The sequence below is a fragment of the Plecotus auritus genome, assembly GCF_963455305.1.
Source record: "Plecotus auritus genome assembly, chromosome: 3".
Classification (NCBI taxonomy): domain Eukaryota; kingdom Metazoa; phylum Chordata; class Mammalia; order Chiroptera; family Vespertilionidae; genus Plecotus; species Plecotus auritus.
Window position 1 is genome coordinate 220,130,200 of NC_137772.1, and position 18,006 is coordinate 220,148,205.

At 55.3% G+C, this 18,006-nt stretch overlaps 1 pseudogene across 1 annotated transcript; it reads right to left on the reverse strand.

Moving 5' to 3' along the window:
• Nucleotides 1–292: 292 nt before the first annotated feature.
• On the reverse strand, nucleotides 293–16,570 carry LOC308244331 (U2 small nuclear ribonucleoprotein A'-like; annotated as a pseudogene). The gene is made up of 2 exons: nucleotides 16,561–16,570; nucleotides 293–1,005 (listed from the first exon to the last, which is right to left on the reverse strand). The product of its transcript is annotated as a U2 small nuclear ribonucleoprotein A'-like (transcript).
• Between the last annotated feature and the right edge of the window lie 1,436 nt (nucleotides 16,571–18,006).

Here is an 18,006-nt window from a genome sequence, read left to right on the forward strand (position 1 = left end):
TATATTGCACGCCACCTTTTGTTTTTGTTTTTGTATTTTTGCCACTTAAAACCCAGTTTTACTAAGGATTAAACATCCAAACATTTTACAGAGGACGGAGGCCTAGTCAGAAACGATGCCTCCTGCGTTCCCAGCTTAAAGGCGTGCGCACACCCACTGCGCTCACAGCCCAGGCAGCAGGCACTGGGCGGTCTTTACGTTTACTCTCTGGGAGAATCCGGCATTGAGATCTCAGAATGTGTATTAGAAACCACGGCAGCAGTTTGGAGCCCTTCGGCGAAGCTTGACACTATCATTCCACCTTGTCCCGGGAGGCCGGGCCCCACGCCCTGGGGACGCTCAGGACCCGTGGGTGACGGCGTCTTCCTCGTCTCCTCCTCCCCGTCTTGCTGGGGCTGCGGCGCCCCCTGCCGGGGACCTGGCGGGACTGCAGCAGGCCCTGCAGCCGCTCCGCCTCCCCAACGACCACACGTCCCCGCCTTTCTGCTTGTCCGTGGGCAAACCAGCACCTGGGCTGGAAGTTTTGCTTCTCCTGGCATGTCCTTTGCAAGCTGTGCGTCCCGCTTGCCCTTGAACATCTTCTCTGCTTCCTGGCGCTCTTTCAGCTCCACCTTCTGGAAGTCCAGCGCGCGGACTTGGGGACCTTGTACATGACACACAGGCGGCAGTGCTTCCTGTTGGTCACGGGGTCCCTGGGAATACTCGGGGGGGGGGGGGGTGTCAGCGACTGGAGAGGCGCCAGGGGGTGCAGGTCGCCCAGCTCCACGAGGCTGGGGTTGGTGAGGACGAGCTCCGCGAGGCAGGGCAGGGCCTGGGCCAGCGCCTCGCCGAGGCGGCATCTTCTGTTGTTGTTCACCAGGAGTGTCTCCAGTCTCAGCAGAGGGAAGCCGTCCAGTTTCCGGATTTCATTGTCAGAACAATCAGTCGCATCAAACTGGTCTAAGGTCGCACCCAGATCTTCGATGACAGGAGTTTTCTATCCCCGCAGGTCCAGCAGTGCGCCGCCTGCTCCATCAGCTCCATCAGCTCCGCCGTCAGCTCCACCATCCCGCCGCCTCCCCTCCCCAGTCGGCGGCGCCCGCCCGGGGCCTCCCCACCACAGACTTCTCCTCGTGCTTCAGGCTCGCCCGACACCTTTTGTTCTTAAAAAATGAGGGGGGGGGGGATCTGACCGGTTTGGCTCAGGCAGGGGTGGGCAAACTTTTTGACTCGAGGGCCACAATGGGTTCTTAAACTGGACTGGAGGGCCGGAACAAAAGCATGGATGGAGTGTTTGTGTGAACTAATATAAATTCAAAGTAAAGGAGCAGAGCGGAGAGCAAGAGAACCCTCCGCTCTTTCGGCTCCGCGGGCGGATAGAACAGCCGAACTGGCTGTATCCGGCCCGCGGGCCGTAGTTTGCCCACGGCTGTTAAGAGCGTCGGTCTGCGGACTGAAAGGCCCCAGGTTCGATTCAGGTCAAGGGCATGTACCTTGATTGCCGGTATATCCCCAGTGTGGGTGTGCCATGAGGCGGCTGATTGATGTTTCTCTCTCATCGATGTTTCTAACTCTCTATGCCTCTCCCTTCCTCTCTGTAAAAAATCAATAAAATAACCAACGGCATATTTCACAGACCTAGAAAGAACTCTCCAAAAATTCATCTGGAATAAAAAAAAGACCCTGAATAGCCACAGCAATCCTGAAAAAGAAGAATAAAGTAGGAGGGATCTCAATACCAGATTTCAAGCTGTATTACAAAGCCACTGTCCTCAAAACAGCCTGGTACTGGCACAAGAACAGACATATAGCTCAACGGAATAGAATAGAGAATCCAGATATCGACCCAAACCAATATGCGCAATTAATATTTGACAAAGGAGGCATGAGCATACAATGGAGTCAAGACAGTCTCTTCAATAAATGGTGTTGGGAAAATTGGACAGATACATGCAAAAAAATGAAACTAGATCACCAACTTATACCATACACAAAAATAAACTCAAAATGGATACAGGACTTAAATATAAGATGGGAAACCATAAAAATACTAGAGGAATCCACAGGCAGCAAAATCTCAGACATATGCCAAAAGAACTTTTTCACTGATACTGCCCCTAGGACAATGGAAGCCAAAGAGAAAATAAACAAATGGGACTACATCAAAATAAAAAGCTTTTGCACATCAAAAGAAACCATCAACAAAACAACAAGAAACCCCACTGTATGGGAGAACTTACTTGCAAATGATATCACTGATAAAGGTTTAATCTCCAACATCTATAGGCAGCTTATACAACTTAATAAAAGGAAGATAAATGATCCAATAAAAAAATGGGCAACAGACCTAAATAGAATCTTTTCGAAAGAAGACAGAAGGAAGGCCAAGAGACACATGAAAACATGCTCAAAGTCACTAATTATCCGAGAGATGCAAATCAAAACGACAATGCGATACCATCTCACACCTGCCAGAATGGCTATCATCAACAAATCAACAAACAACAAGTGTTGGCGAGGATGCAGAGAAAAAGGAACCCTCGTGCACTGCTGGTGAGAATGCAGACTGGTGCAGCCACTGTGGAGAACAGTATGGAGTTTCCTCAAAAAACTGAAAATGGAACTCCCCTTTGACCCAGTAATCCCACTCCTAGGAATATATCCTAAGAAACTAGAAACACCAATCAGAAAGGATATATGCACCCCTATGTTCATAGCAGCACAATTTACAATAGCTAAGATTTGAAAACAGCCTAGGTGCCCGTCAGCAGATGACTGGATTAGAAAACTATGGTACATCTACACAATGGAATACTATGCTGCCATAAAAAAGAAGGAATTACTACCATTTGTAGGCACCTGGATGGAACTAGAGAACATTATGCTAAGTGAAATAAGCCAGTCAATGAAAGAAAAATACCACATTATCTCACTCATTTGGGGATAATGAAAAACATTATAAACTGATGAACAAAAAGATAGATACAGAGGCAGTAAAGCATCAAACAGACTGTCAAATTACAGCGGGAAGGTTAGGGAGAGGTGGGGGAAATAAGAGATCAACTGAAGGACTTATATGCTTGCATATAAGAGTAACCAACGGATGCAAAACATTGGGGGGTGAGGGCATGTATGGGAGTGGGGTGGGGGGAGCAATGGTAAGATATGTACACATATAATACCTTAATTAAAAAATCAATAAAATATTTTTTAAAATGGGGGGGCAGTAATTATTCCTGTGTGGGTGTGTATACCCATGTATATGCTCATGCGCACATCATCCCTAGAAGAATGTGGACGAAACTGCCATCAGCTTATTGCCTTTCGGAGGGGAACTGGGGGTCTGAGTAAAGTTATTACCCAGGGAGTATATTTTTTATTTTTAATATCTTTTTATTGATTTCAGAGAGGAAGGAAGGGGGAGAGATAGAAACATCAATGATGAGAGCGGGTCATTGACTGGCTGCCTCCTGCACGCCCCCTACTGGGGATGGAGCCTGCCACCCCCGCAATGTGCCCTGACCGGGGATTGAACCCTGACCTCCTGGTTCATAGGTCTATCCATGCTCAGTCACTGAGCCACGCCAGCCGGGCAGTATTTTTTTTTTTTAATATATTTTATTGATGTTTCACAGAGAGGAAGGGAGAGGGATAGAGAGCTAGAATCATCGATGAGAGAGAAACATCGATCAGCTGCCTCCCGCACACCTCCCACTGAGGATGTGCCCGCAACCAAGGTACATGCCCTTGACCGGAATCGAACCCGGGACCCTTCAGTCCGCAGGCCGACGCTCTATCCACTGAGCCAAACCGGTTTCGGCAGTATTTTTTTTTTTTTAATTTTCAAATAGCTCACACATATGAAACAGTTTAGAGAAAAGAAAACCCAAAAAATTCGGGATGGGGGGGAAGGCCAACGTTGGAAAGTACTCAGAAGCAAGAAGGTCCACAGGGCACCTCAGCAAAAGGCTGGATTCTAGGTTCTTCGAGTTTCTCTTGGGGGTTCTGAGAACTGTAAGGAGCCTGGGGGCGGGGGTCTCACGTGCACCCCGCCCCCTTCACAGATGGGCAAACCGAAGCCCGAGAAGCCGTGCTGCACGCAGGCGTCTACAGGCCCCGCACGTGTTTGCTTTCTGCTGTGGGGCAGCGAAGTGAGGCTTTGGAGTCAAATGGGAGTGGAAGGTTGTGTGACTTGCATGTCACAGACTCTCTGAGCGGGGCCTCCTCCTTTGAAAAAATGAGGGTAATAACCCCACTTCATGCTGAGGCCGTGGAGTGGCGGTCGGACAGCGGACAGCGAGAGCTCTGTAAGTGGCCCGCACCTGCCGTCAGCGGGGCTGCGACCCGGCTGGAACCTCCGACCGCACTGCTCCAAGACAGACACACGGTGGCGCTCGTTCCCCGCGCGTCCGGCGAGGTCCGGTCTCTGGGGGCTCTGGTTACCGGAGGGAAGCTGGGGAGGAGGCGGGGTCAGGGAGCTACTTCTGCACACAAGGACATACATGGGACTGGAGCAGGGCGAACTGGGGGTCCTGCTCAGGGAGGCAGTAACGGAGGGGCTGGGAGGCCCAGAAGGAGGGGAAAGGGCAAATGCTCTCCATCTGGGATTAGAGTTTGGGATGAGAATTTCAGATCTTGTGCTGTGTTGAATGGTGGCCCAGAAGGGAGGTGGACCTGGAACCTGGAAATGTGGCCTTATTTGGGGAAAGTGTAACTAAGGCAAGGCTCTCAAGATAAGCCATTCCTGGATTATCCCTGGCGGGCCCTAAATCCAATGACAAGTGTCTTTATCGCTGACACTGGTAAGGCCAGGTGGAAACAGAGGCAGAGATCGGAGTGATATAGCCACAGAAAAGGAGCACTTGGAGCCGCCAGAAGCCGGAGGAGGTGAGGGTGGCTCCCGAGGGAGCGTGGCCCTGCGACACAGCTTCATGTCACACTCTGGCCTCCAGAGCCCTGAGTATACATTTCTGTGGTTTTAAACCACACAGTTTGTGGCAGTTTGTGGCGATTTGTTTCAGCAGCCACGGGAAGCTAATACAGATGTTCACATCCTCTTCCTGCTGTTTAGCTCGCTGCCCCCACCCACCCCAACAGGCCCCCCACTCCTGACCCCACTATTTCCTCCCAACTCCAGGCTCCACCGCACTGCTGCTTTCCACACACAGACTTTCACGCCTCTAAACTTTTGCTTCTGGTGGCCCTTTGTCTGGGCTGCTGTCACTTCATGGGTTCCCTGGAAAACGCCTATACCAGTACACCCTTCAAGGCCCTCCTTGAACATCCTCTTCTAAGTCTATTAGCATGTCTTGAATCAGTGGGTGCCAGCACCCTGGGATTCCACCTCAGCACTGTCTCCTCAATCACTGTACCGTCACTGTCGGTTCAGCTGTGTATCCTCCCACTAGTCCTTGTCTCCTGGCGCCTCCGTTCAGGCCTCCCCATCTCTCACCAGGACCCTTGTGCCACTTCCTCACTTGTCTCCTTGCCCCAGTCTTGCCCCTCCCGTCCATGTCCATCACCACTCTGTATCCTTGGTGCTCTGACCTCCCGCATCACTTCTCTGCTCGCAAGCCTTGCAAAGCTCCTGGCTGCCCTGAGGATGTCCCAAAGGAATGACAGTACCTCAGATGCCCCTCCCCCACCCCCACCCCCCACCCCACCGATGTGCTGCAACTCTGGGCCTTTGCATCACAGGCTGACCACCCAGCAGGGGCTGTTCTACATGATAACCCTTTAAATTCTCTTAGGAACCCCAGGAGAAAGGCACCGTTACTGTATCCGATTCACAGGTGGAAAACTCAGGGCCAGATGGGACAGAACCGTCCAGAAGTGGCGGAAGTATCGGAACCCCTTCCTCCTGGTGGGGCCTCAGAACTGTGAAACGGCCCCTTATCCAGGCCGCCACTGCCCAACCCCACATTGATCACTTTCCCCGTGGATTCTGAATTTTGTAAACACGATTACATGGTGGTCTCCCCACCAGGAAGCTCCTGGAAAACTTCACTTTGCTTCCCTGGGCCCATGGAAAGGGGCACAAAGTAAGAGGTTCAGTAAACTAGGGTGAATGAGGGGATGGCTTCCAGGGCTCTCAGTCCCCAGGATTTCTCATCCCCGCAAAGGAAAGAATAAATTATGCAAATTTTCTGAAGCCCGGACTTTTGCCTCCTCTCTTCCCTCTTCCTCCTCCTAGCCCCTCCTCCCAGGTTTCTGGGATGGCACAGGGCTCCCCAGAAAATGCCCCAGGCTCTCTAGTGGCCCACTTCCTGATTACAGATGAAACCAGGGCTTAAAGCTGGTGAATCACTAGCGGCCCAGCCAGGGCGTGTTAGGGTGTCAGGCGGGAAGGGAGAAGCCAGCTCCTCGTCCGCCTGCCCTGCTTCTGCCACCCCCAGTGTTGCCATCCCTGTGAGACCTCCCGGCCTCCCGAGTCTCCCTGACACCAGGAAAGGGCCTGACCTCAGTGCAGGTGAGTTTGAGCAACTCCTAGATTGTCCCCCTCTCCCTGCCCAGGTCTCAAAGACCCGCAGCCTGAACAGTTCACAAACCCTGGTCTGGGCAACTCATTGATGACACCCAGGGAGGTGCTGCACCCCATTTTAGATTCAGGGAAACCAGCTCAGGGAGTAGGAAGTACCTGAGGCCACCCATAGGAAGTAAGTAGGACACAAGAAGTCAAATCCCACTTTCTGCCTCCCCAGGGTGGGGGGGTAGGGGGTGTTACAGCAGGACCAGTCCTTTTATATATATATATATACTAGAAGCCCAGTGCACAAAATTCTTCACTCTCTCCAATCCGGGACCCCTCGGACATCCCTCTCACAATCCGGGACCACTGGCTCGTAACTGCTCACCTGACTGCCTGCCTGATCGCCCCTAACTGCTCCCCTGCCTGCCTGATCACCCCTAACCACCTCTGCCTGCCCGCCTGGTCGCCCCTGACTGCCCTCCCCTGCCAGCCTGATCGCCTCTAACCACTTCTGCCTCGGCCCCCACCACTGTGGCTTTGTCCAGAAGGATGTCCGGATGGATGTCCAGTCTAATTAGCATATTATCCTTTTATTAGTGTGTATCTTTTTAGAGATTTTAGAGAGGAAGGGAGAGGAAGAGAGAGATAGAAACATCAATAATGAAAGAGAATCTTTGATCAGCTGCCACCTGAACGCTCCACACTGGGATCGAACCTGCAACCCAGGCATGTGCTCTGACCGGGAATCGAACTGTGACCTCCTGGTTCATAGGTCGATGCTCAGCCGCTGAGCCACACTGGCTGGGCTTGACCAGTCATTTTTTTATTCAAGGGCCACAGCTTTAGAGGACAAAGGTGTGGTAAGTATGGATTCCCAGCTCCTACCCCAAGCCACCTGGTGGGGCTCGTGGCAGGTGGGGAAATTACAACCCAATGGTCATGGGTCCAAGTCCAGGTTCAAATGCCAGGTTGATTTCCAACGAGTCAATCACAGGGTTCTTGCGACCTTGGGCAAGTTTCTTAACTTCCATAGGCCTCAGTTTCCCCATCAGTAAGATGGGAGCAACTCTAAGTACCTACACAACATAAGGCTGTAAGGATCCTAGGAGTTAACATAGAAAGGGCTTAGAGTAGGCAGTGAATGCTCAATAAAGAGCAGCCCTTTACTTATTTATTTTATATATTTTTATTGATTTCAAAGGGAAAGGGAGAGAGAGATAGAAACATCCATTATGTGAAAGAATCATTGATAAGCTGCCTCCAGCACACCCCCCACTGGGACTGAGCCCGAATCCTGGGCATGTGTCCTGACCTGGAATCACACCGTGACCTCCTGGTTCATAGGTCGATGCTCACCCACTGAGCAACACTGGCTGGGCAAGAGCAGCGTTTTAAAGGGTATTTTGAAGGAATGGGTTCCCGAGGAGGAAGCATTTGGAGTGAATCCTCATTGTCATCAGAGAGGAATGTTCCCCGCACCTGTCTCTAGAAGGCTGGGGTTTCCTTGTAAGTCCTGAGGCCTGTCCCACCCACACCTGCCAGGACAGAGTGTGGGGGTGGGAAGCTGATATTTTTAACAAGAGCCCAGAGGGTCCCTTGGATCAGGCAAGTCTGGGAATCCCCGGGGCTGAGGATCAAGCCTCTTTTTTTTTTTTTTTTTGGAAGACTCTTCTCATAACACACCTTCCACCCACCTGCCTGCATGTCCTTGGAGGAAAACCAACTTTCCCTTTTTCCCTCTTAGTAGCAATGCTTGTTAACTGGAATAAGCACGCATGAGCGCCAGGTGCTTTGCTAAGTTCATTCCATCCCCCAGCAGCCCTCTGAGGCAGGTCCTGTCTGTAGCCCCATTTTACAGGTAGAGGCCGGCCGGGAAGTTAGTAACTTGCCCAGGTCGCATAGCGGAGCCAGGACTCTTCACCGCCACAGTGTGGCCTGTGCAAGCAGCCCAGTGCCCTGGGGACGTGCGTGGATGCTCCATCCCGAAGCAGGCCTCTCAGGAGCTGGAAAGCCTGCACTTTGGGAGGCTTCGCAGAGCTAGGGGCCAGGGTCCAGTCCCAGTCTCCAGGCCCTTCCCCTCACCGTGTCCACACAGCCACACGAAGTCACTGGTTCCTCTACCCTATTCCCCTCTGTCTCCTGGCCCAGGACAAAAGGGGGTGCTCCAGAGCCCAGGCTTTGAGGACAAATGATCTCATCCCCCACCCCATCCCTGCACTCCTACAAATCTCCTCTCACTCCCTCACCTGCACCTTTCTCCAGCCCCCTTCTCTGGAAATGCAGTGCTTTTAAACCAGGCTATTTCCTGCGGCAGATACATCTTTTCCCGATTTTAGGCTTCCATGTTGAGAGGGTGCCCTCCTCCAGGAAGCCCTCCTTGACTACCTCCTCTGTGTTAGCTGATTCCTCACCAGCACTGCCTTGTAGGGGATGACTGCTTCAAGCACTGATGATGTGGCATCCTAAGGGTCTGTCTCCAGGTACTCTGGGAGTGTGGGATATGGAGGGGAGACAGAAGACAGGTGTTGCTCACCTCCTTCTGGGTGAGGTAGGGGAAGAGAGACAGGTCTCTCTCTTCCTGGCCTCTTCCAGCTGGCCTTGACCCTCAGGCCCTTGGTCAATACCTGTTAGGCAACCACAGGAATGGCCAGCGCTGCCTGGAGGGGGAGGAGGACAGGGCTGTTTGCTTGTACCTTTGGCCAGCCCCACCCCTCCACCTGCCCCTGCCCCTGCTTGGGTCTGGGGCTTTGAACAGGAGGGACTCTTTAAGGTTTGAGTTAACATCTTGGTCAGAGTGAGGCATGGAGGACTGGAGGCATGGAGGTGGAGGAGAAGGGCAGATCTGCAGACCGACCGCCTCTCCCCACCGATGAGAGACCAGGCTGCCAGCGCCTGCTCCAGCCAGAGAAGAAGTTTGTGAGCCCAGCTGGGCAGGATGGGGTCTGGCCTCCTCCTTCCCGCTCCCTAAGCCTCAGCCCCTCCCCCACCAAAGCAGGGCAGGGCGCCCAGACAAGGGGGGGCTGGGCTCTGGAGCCTGGATGCTTCCTGCGGACATTCTGGACATTCGACTCCCACATTCCGAAGACTCCTCAGTCCTCCTCCCTTCTCACCCTCCCCATGTAGGGAGAGGGCAGCAGCCTGGGGCTGAGCTGGCTGCTTGGGGCCTGTGGGGATATGGAGGGGGGGGCCTCTCTGGGAGGGACTGAGGTCTAGACTGCAAGGGCTGCCAGGAGGCCTGTCCGAGGCACCGCCCCGGGGGTCCTTGTGATTCTCATAAACAGGAAGTCCCCCCCACCCTGCAGACAGGCCCATGTGTGTGCAGATGCTGGGCTCTGGAGGCCCAGCGGCCCTTGACCTCTCCGGCTGCTTCCTGTTAGCTGGGCCAGAGGAGAGAGAGGGAGACAGGAACAGCCCGAGATGGGAGAGGCCAGAGGGAGTGTGAGTACAGAGGAGAAAAGCGCAAGCGCATAGAAGCCAGGCTTGTCTGGCGCATAGTAGGCACTTAATAACGAATCTGCCCTGAGGCTGGGTAAGGAGAGGGGCCCACAATGGGGAGAGCAGCACAGCTGGGGCAAAGAGAGGCTAGAGGCCAGGGTCCCACCCTGCGGTCCTGAGACCTAGCACATAGTAGGTGCTCGGTAAATATGCCAGACCTGTGTTTATATAGGTGGGGAGGGAGTGTTCTTGGGAGAGCCACACTGTTAGCTGGCAGGGGAGAATGGGGCTCCCCTGGCCTGGCTGCTCCCTGCGGGTAGACAGCCTCCAAGCCTCAGCATCCCATTGTCCCTGTCTGGCCCCCACCCTGCCCCAGAGCGGGCTGAGCCAGGCCACTGTCTCAAGGCCCTTTATTTTTAAAATCCCTGCGGTGTTCCCACCCCAAACTAAAGGAGCGGTGCCAGCCACAGATCCGCCTTGGGCCTGGGCTCCGGGCCCAGAGGCAAAGGGGGTGGGGCATCCGGCCACCCGGCAGCTGCCGATGCAATTCTGAGAGAGCTACTGGGCCGGCCGGCCTGCCTGAGCAGGGTAAGGAGGCTCTGGGATGCCCCCACACTGGCCCCAGGTGTTAACCCAGAGGCCCGCTAGGGTCGCAACCAGACTTTGTATGTTGAATCCAGGATCTCATTCTTCTGTAAAGGGAATCAGACAGATACTGTAGGTGCATGGCACCTCGCGTGGGTAAGGAAGGAGGCACTGGCTCAGCCTTGTGGCGATGACAGATTGGCCCTGCAGAGGGTACAGGCAGTGCAGGTGTGGGGCAGTTCTGAGAAGAGCCCCACCTGGCTCCATTCCTTCCTGGCTCTGTGGCCTTGGACAAGTCACTCGCCCTCTCTGAGCCTCAGGCTCCTCCCTATAAGAGGGGACAATAATACGATGGAAGGCGATGGTCCATCTCCAGACACAGCAATGAACAAGGCAGTCATGGCCCCTCCTGGGGCTTAAAGCCCTTGGGGGAGATGGTGCTGCCTATAAACAAGATCCTGGCGGTCGGCATAGAAGAGAGTGCAGTGGGGCAAAGGGTGGGGAAGGAGAAGGTCATTTAGGCAGGTGGTCCAATAGGCTTCTAAGAAGGTGATGCTTGAGATGAGGAGGAGGTAGACTTTCACTCATTTGGGGAAAGTGTGCTGGGCAGAAGGAGGTGGTGGGGTGGCCTGAGCTGATAGGTATGGAAGGATTTTGTAAACGCTCAAGGACTTTGTGCACCTGGAAGGTGGCACTCTTTTTTTTTTTTTATCTTTATTGTTGAAAGTATTACAAATGTCCCCTTTGGGGTTTTTTGTTGTTGTTCTTTTTTTTCTCCCATTGACCCCCTCTTCCCCGCACCAGCCCCTCCCAAGTCTTCGCCACACTAGTGTCTGTGTCCACGTGCTGTGCATACATGCGAGCTCCCCAGCGAATCTCTCCCCCCATCCCCATCATGCTCTTAGTGTTGTCACTGTGTCACGCCTGGGGAGGGGGAGGGATGTCACCACTGAGAGCTGCCCCTGCATCCCTCCCCTTCCCTTACTCCACCTAGAGAAGGCCAGGCCGGCTGGCCAGCCCGTGTGTGTGTGTGTGTGGGGGGGGGGGGGGGGGTCCTTGAACTACAAAGGGTGTTCACGCCTGCCCAACTCGTTTTTCTCCTTTGATCCTCCCAAAAGCTATGGGATAGGGTGGGCCAGGCTGATTACCATTGTATCCATTTGATGGTCAGGGAAACTGAGGCAGGGAGGTGGATGGACACAAGATGTGGTAGCGTCTTACTGAGATCACCAAGCTCATTAATGGGAAAGCTAAGCCACTGCTTAAGTAGCCTAGTTCCCAGGCTAATCCATCTACCCTGTGGTGTCCCCCACCTTGATCCCCCCAAAAAAGTTTCCCAGCATCTGTCCCACACACTGCACCAGAAGGTGCCAGCCACCCCCAGCTCCAGCCAGAGAAGAATGCGCTGACCCTCCCCATGGGAGCTCCGGCCAGGCGGGCCTTGGCAGAGGAGAGGCGGCTGAGTCAACAACAGGCTGGCAGGGGCTCAAGCGGCAGGCCCAGGCCCACCGACCAGGCTCACCGAGGTGGAGTCAGACCCAGAGGGGGCTGCCCACTCCCCAGCCCTCACTCACCATGAGACTCCCCCCCTCCTGCTTGTCTGGGCCCCAGGCAGCCGGTTAACCCCTGCAGGTCTGACAGGGAGCCTGGTAGAGCGGTTGGTCAGTCACCCTGCGGAAAGATGCTGAATGGGTCACTCCGCCCCCCTGCGGGTTTCCTGGCCTGTGAGGTCTACTCATCCACGGAGGGTGGTCGGAGTCAAGTCTCCACACATGAAATGGTACAAGCCATTGCGTCCCCCTCTGTGAGCGGGGACTCAGATTCCTGAGCCCAAAGGCAAGAGCCGTGCCCTGTTGCCAGGGGCCGAGCAGGTGCTTGCTGTGATGTGACAGTTCACGAAACAACTTAGAAAAGTACGAGGTGCCTGAACGTCGGACCCCCCAGCTGGGGTCGTGGCGCTCCCTCCCAGGCGGTCTTTGATCGCAGGCACGATCTTTCCCGTCTCACAGATGCGGTACAGGGAGGCTTCGACACTTGCTTAAGATCCACAGCAGGGACCAGCGGGGACCAGGTCTTCTGACGGCTGGACAGACGTTTGGAAAGAGGGGGCAGCTGGGGGCACCTGTGTGCAGCCCCAGCAGGTGGAAGGTGGAGCAGTGAGCAGAGCTTAAGAGTTGATTTCTGCTCCATTTCAGAGAGATATTCCTGGCTGGCAGGCCTGTCCTCTTGGGGTGAGCTCCCCATCACTAAAGAGGTGTAAGAAGCCCTAGCCCGTTTGGCTCAGTGGATAGAGCGTCGGCCTGCGGACTGAAGGGTCCTGGGTTCAATTCCAGTCAAGGGCACATGCCCCGGTTGCGGGCTCGATCCCCAGTGTGGGGCGTGCAGGAGGCAGCTGATCGATGATTCTCTCTCATCATTGATGTTTTTTTCTCTCTCTCCCTCTCCCCTCCTCTCTGAAATCAATAAAAAAAAAAATTTTTTTTTTAAAGAGGTGTAAGAAAATAAATAAATAAACTAAAGAGGTGTAAGTAGAGGCAACACCCACCAGTCAGGGATGCTTCTGAGCAATTCTGGCCCCAGGAGGATGTGAGTGGCAACGCGTGAGGTCCTGCCCACAGCCTGAGACGGGGATCACGGCCCCTTCGTGATCTCTGAGCCTTTGCCCTCAAGGCAGCAGGCCACTGTGGGCACCACAGGCCTGGGCTGAAGTCCAGGAGGACCACTCTGGCTGTGAGAGGCTGAGGAAGTAACGTCACCTCTCGGGCCTCGGTTTGCTCGTCTGCACAATGGTGCGGTGAGGGTTGGACCAGCGCAGGTACAGAAGGAGCCCTGAGCCCAAGCTCTCCTCGGGCACTTAGGAAGTGCTGGGTGCTGTTTAAGCATCAGCTCCCTCACTTCTATAACCTTTCTCTTCTCATCAGTCCAGGAAAGGGGGACGAACTAGGAGCTAGGTTTAGTGGGGTGCACCCAGGACTCAGCCAGGAGCACCAGGAATAGACCCCAGGCTAGAAGTAGTGGGGGTGGACCCAGGACTCGGGCAAGAGCTCTGGGAATGGACCCAGGACTCAGCCAGGTAACCGGGAATGGACCCAGGACTCAGCCAGGTAACCGGGAATGGACCCAGGACTCAGCCAGGTAACCGGGAATGGACCCAGGACTCGGGCAGGAGCTCCGGGAATGGACCCAGGACTCGGGCAGGAGCTCCGGGAATGGACCCAGGACTCAGGCAGGAGCTCCGGGAATGGACCCAGGACTCAGCCAGGTGACCGGGAATGGACCCAGGACTCAGGCAGGAGCTCCGGGAATGGACCCAGGACTCAGCCAGGTGACCGGGAATGGACCCAGGACTCGGGCAGGAGCTCCGGGAATGGACCCAGGACTCAGGCAGGAGCTCCGGGAATGGACCAGGACTCAGCCAGGTGACCAGGAACGGACCCAGCTCTGTGAGCAGCAGGCAGCAGCTGCAGGCAGGCTATTTCTGTGTTCACCACACGAAGGAGATCACGTTTGTGAAAACCTTCAACCAAAGTGGTCTGGCTTTTGTGAGAAGAAAACAAACAGATGGCCCCGCGTGTCCAGGAGCGAGCCCATGGTCATGGGGGAGAGGAAGGAGCCCCCACCCCACCCAGAGACGACCACGTGAAGCCCCGAGGGCTGGGTTGCTGGAGGAGGCCACACTGGAGATGGTCAGGGCAAGGCAGGGCTGGCCTCCAGCCCACAGGCCTATCTCTGGAGCCAGGCTGGACGGCAGAGAATAGGCCATTGTTTCTGCTCCTCACACACTTTTCCTGTCCCCCCTCGCCCCTCCTCTCTCCACCCCTCTCCCCTCACGTTGAGAACAAAGATGTGGAGGACCCTCCCCACCGCCCTTCCATCCAGGCTCCTGGACGCCAGCCCCAGCTCCGGAGCACCCGGCCCCAGCACCCCTGCGGTGACAGGGTGTCCTGGCCCTGCCCCTTCTGCTATCCCTCCCCGTCCCTGCAGCCTCAGGCCTCAGATGCCCACTCCCCTCCATCCATCCATCTGACTGTCCTGGAGGGTCACCCAGCATCCTTCCTCAGCCCCCATCCAACTTCTTGTCCTGTTCTCCAGGAGAAAGAGCCTGGCGGGGTTGGGGGGCCCTCCCCTACCCTCTTTTCCCTGCAGAGCAGTGAGGGAACCAGAGCCCAAGCCGCCTGGAAGGCTCGCTGAGAAAACTTCCAGGCAGCCAGCCCTTTTCCAGAGCCTGGAATTCCAGAGGCGATTCGGGCATCAGGCCCTGACAGCTGCCTGCCTCGGGGAGCCAGGCTCTCCCCGTGGGCCTGTGGCCACACCCTCCAAAATACCCTTGGGATTAACTCCCATCTTGACCCCATGCCTCCTAGGAACCCATTCACACCCAGGCAGCACCTCGAGAAACAGCCGGACTGGACAGCCAGGGACTAATCTGCCATCACCTGGCCTCCAGGCCCCCAGCCAGCCCCGGGCAGGGCCCAGACTCCCAGTGTCTCAGTCACCATCCTGGCCGACTCCCCGGGGCACACACACCCTTATGCCAGACACACACACTGGTTGCACCGGCCTGGCTCTCACAGCTTCTGGTGTGCGAAGCCTCCTTCAGGCGGCCTTCCCGGAAGCCCTGCCAAGTCCATGCTCTCTCTGAGCCTCACCTGTGAGACTGTTTTGTCCTGTTAGGCTGGGAGCTGGCACACAGTAGGCACTCAACAGATGTCCACCAGCACCGAAGGCCACCCTGGGGGGTGGCAGCAGCTGAGGGCTCCCAGCTCCATTGCAGACTCTCTGTGCTACCGGGCAAGTGTTACCCGCTCTGGGCCTCCATGTCCCCCGAAGCCCTCTGAGGCCCTGGAACTGCCCATCAAGCATTGCAGGGGCTCCGGGGCCGGAGGCAGGCACTAGAAGGGGAAGGTTCCTTCCAGGGGGGTCTCCATCCCTGGTTCCCTCAGAGCATGGTCCTGTTCTCAAAGTCAGGGTGCTGCCTGGCCTCTGCTAATGAGGAAACCCCTACCAAGGACCCAGAGGCACCCCAGGGTCTGTGGCCGCTAAGGGCAGCCATCACTGGGGGCAGGGTGGTGACCCAGCCTAGCCCATGTCACAAAGGGCGCCCCCACACCCCACCTCCCAGAGCACCATGTTCAAGGCCTCTCTCCCCTCCTCCACAGAGGACACTTCCCAGATTATCTTTTTTAAAAAATATATATATTTTTATTGATTTCGGAGAGGAAGGGAAAGGGAGAAATAGAAACATCAATGATGAGAGAGGATCATTGATCGGCTACCTTCTGCACACCCCACACACTGGAGATCGATCCCGCAACCCCAGTGTGTGCCCTGACCTGACCGGGAATCGAACCATGACCTCCTGGTTCATAGGTTGATACTCAACCACTGAGCCACGCCAGCTGGCCCAAATCATCTTCTTGAAGCCTGCTCTACCTGTGGGCAATCGCACCTCGAGACACAAGGCCCACCTCAAATGCCACCTCCTCCAGGAAGCCTCTCTGGACCTCCTCAGTGTCCCTTGCCTCCCTGGCCCCTTCTACCACTATGTTGGCCCTTCATCACCACCAATATCCTGGTATCTGTCTTGAAAGCGGGGACTGCATTTCTTACTGCTGCCTCCTCACAAGGTACCCAGCCCAGCCCTGGCCCACAGCACTTACTTAATGTGTGTTAAGTGAACTCACCTCCTGGAGAAAGGAAAATGATAACAATAGTAATCATAATAGCTACCCTTCCTTGACCGTTAACCACAGGTCAGGCAGTGAACTTCATGGCTCATCACAGATGATGCAAACGAGGCCCAGGCAAGGAAGTGGCTTGTCCAGGGTCACTCTGCTAATGAGAGGCAAAGCCAGGGTTTGAACTTGGGGTTGTCTGACTGCAAATGCATGTTGGGTCATAGAGGTGCGAACATGAGGGGCAGCCCCCTAGCCCACTGACTGTCTCCCCTAGCTAGGGAACTCGACTACAGCACAACCCTCACGGAGAAACCCTGCACTGCCCCCTCCCCCTGCAATGCCCGGCATGGCTGAGCCTCTGCCAGGAATCCAGCCCATGGAAGTGTCCATGGAGTGGTCCCAGGAGGAACGCACCTGCCCTCATGGTGGATGCAGTCAGTTTAGGGGACAAGGACCCCCTTCCTATGCTGGCCGTCACCATTCATTCCCCAGACGTGCCCGGAGCACAGGCATCACCATCTGGTTGACGACTGCCCAGGGCAACAGATGCCAATAGAGAGAACGGACCAGGTGCTGATGAGAGGCTCACTCTGAAGGAGGGCCTCCAGGAGGAGGTGACGTTTCAAAGCAGCCTTCAAGGAGGTTTTGCCCAAGGGTGAGCCACCGAGAAAGGCGAGCAGGTTTCTGCGTGTGAGAAAAGTGAGGGCATGGAGCACGGGTCAGCAGAGGCCAGGTGTGAGTCCATGGATGAGCATTATGGGATGGACAAGGGAATGAGTGGGTGAATCGTGGGGGGTCAAGAAGGGGGTTAGGTGGGCAGGTGTGGCAGTAGCTCAAGGAATGCCGAATGGATAGAGCAGGTGGGTGGATATGTAGGTAGGTAAAATGGATGGGGGTGGAAGGGTACATCGGTGTGTAGGTGGATGGATGGGTGGGAGTGAATGGATGGATGGACAGGGGTATAAACAGTGGGTCAACCGAGGGGTGGGTAAGTGGTTAGCTGATTGAATGGGTGGGTCATAGGTCAATAGATGGATGGATGGGTAAGGAGGTAGATAAAGGGATGGGTAGAGGGGTGGGTAGATGAATACATAGGCATGTGGCAAGGTAGATGATGGATTAGCAATTGCATCCGGGGGTGGATGGACACTTATGAGGTAGAGGACTGGGCAGAGTAATCAATGGGCAGATGCTAAACTGACCAAAAGCCCAGCCAGACTTGGGGGTGGGAAGGGTACATGCTCCCTAGGGCGGGGGTGGGGGCTGGTGGATGTGGCCAAGACAACTCGCTCAGCGCAAGGCTCCCACTCCAAACCTCACTGGAGCCTGGTGGGCAGCCACTGGCATTCCTGGGTCCCCAAGGGGGAAGTTCCTCTCTCTAGCTGTGCCCTGCCCCCTTCATCTTAGCTCCACAGGGGACTTCTGCCCAGAAACTGCCTCCTTCCCATAAGCCCCATGCCTCGGCCCACCCAGCCTCAGGGGAGAGTGGAGGGGGCAGCTGAGTTCTGTGACTATGGCCCGAGGGCCCTCATTCCTCCCGGACAGGGGAAGGGGGCTCCTGGCTCCAGGCAGCCCGTCCCACCTCTCAGCTCCCAGTCCCCAGCTGGCAGGCATTCGTTCTGCATTCTGCTCGGTGATTACAGCTCTGCCAGGGTTAACCCCTGCGTTCCTGTGCACAGCCTCAGGGGACGGAGGGGGACCACAGGAAATTGGGGGAGAAGGAAACCATGGAAAATGGGGATTGCCCATCCCTACATCCTTCATAGGGATGCCCAGACCCCCTCGTTCTCCCATTTTCCAGAGGGAAAAACTGAGTTGGATCCTTAAATCAAGAGTGGAGCCAGGAACAGGAACGCAGCC